This window comes from Limulus polyphemus, unplaced genomic scaffold (genome assembly GCF_000517525.1).
Source record: "Limulus polyphemus unplaced genomic scaffold, Limulus_polyphemus-2.1.2 Scaffold7120, whole genome shotgun sequence".
Lineage (NCBI taxonomy): Eukaryota > Metazoa > Arthropoda > Merostomata > Xiphosura > Limulidae > Limulus > Limulus polyphemus.
Window position 1 is genome coordinate 43035 of NW_013672730.1, and position 1843 is coordinate 44877.

Below are 1843 nucleotides of genomic sequence, written 5' to 3' on the forward strand. Positions count from 1 at the left end.
AATATAATTTCACACTGTACTGAATTAAGATATCGTGTTCACAAGTGCTCTTCATGTAATGTAATTTCACACTGTACTGAATTAAGATGTGTTCACAAGTGCTCTTCATGTAATATAATTTCACACTGTACTGAATTAAGATATCGTGTTCACAAGTGCTCTTCATGTAATATAATTTCACACTGTACTGAATTAAGATATCGTGTTCACAAGTGCTCTTCATGTACAATAATTTCACACTGTACTGAATTAAGATATCACGTTCATAACCACTCTCATGTTGCCCTGAGGCTAAAGCAGCTGTTGTGTGATAGAAGGTATATTTCCTCTTTGTTCATTTAGGGCAATTATTAGCTTCTCTGGCTGTTAACAGTCACGAAAAGAGCATGGTTGGAACCCAAATTTCTCATCTTTAAGGAGTTACTTTTATTATTGTTACACATTATTTCTTCTGAAACGTTTTCTGGTTCTTCGTGTTGTTGAAGATCTTAGTTTCTTGCTTTGTTTTAGAAAACTGTTACAAATTTTACTTTGTTTAGCAGAAAACTCTCTTTCCGTCAAGTAGAACCTTATTTAAAACTTATTCTGTCAAGTAGAATCTTAATTAAAACTTATTATGTCAAGTAAAATCTTAATTAAAAGTTATTATGTCAAGTAAAACCTTAATTAAAACTTTTTCTGTCAAGTAGAATCTTATTTAGAACTTAATCCGTCAAGTAAAACCTTAATTAAAACATATTATGTCAAGTAAAATCTTAATTAAAAGTTATTATGTCAAGTAGAATCTTATTTAAAACTTACAGAAGGGTTTTTCCAATTCAGCTTTTTCTGAGACTAATAAAACACAATCGAGTTTTCTTAGTTGATATAAAGTATACATATCTATTCGATGTTTCAAACATAAATTATGAAACTGGCTAATATTATTATTATTATTATAATAAGGTAAACAAATAAGCCCAGTTTTAGCCATAATCTAAATTGAAATATTTATTAAGTTAATTATTCCGAAAAAACTATCCACATTATTCATCTTCATGTCGTATAATCGATCACATTTTCCTCAAGATTTCATCTTCACTCATAATAGTTATATCTTTATGTTGTAAACCACACCCATTATTGTCAGAGTTACATCTTTATGTTGTAAACCACATCACATTATTATCAGAGTTACATCTTTATATTGTAAACCACACCACATTATTGTCAAAGTTACATCTTTATGTTGTAAACCACACCACATTATTGTTAGAGTTACATCTTTATGTTGTAAACCACACCACATTATTGTCAAAGTTACATCTTTATGTTGTAAACCACACCACATTATTGTCAAAGTTACATCTTTATGTTGTAAACCACACCAAAGTTAGTTGTGGTTAGAAAGAGTAATGAAGTAAATGAACCGTGTTTGGACAATAGAATGGTTAATTGGACAATAGATTGATTAATTGGACAATAGAATGGTTAATTGGACAATAGATTGGTTAACTGGACAATAGATTGGTTAATTGGACAATAGATTGGTTAATTGGACAATAGACTGATTAATTGGACAATAGATTGGTTAATTGGACAATAGATTAGTTAATTGGACAATAGATTGGTTAACTGGACAATAAATTGGTTGATTGGACAATGGATTGATTAATTTGACAATAGATTGGTTAATTGGACAATAGATTGGTTGATTGGACAATATATTGATTAATTGGACAATAGATTAGTTAATTGGACAATAGATTGGTTAACTGGACAATAAATTGGTTGATTGGACAATAGATTGGTTAATTGAACAATAGATTGGTTAATTGGACAATAGATTGGTTAACTGGACAAT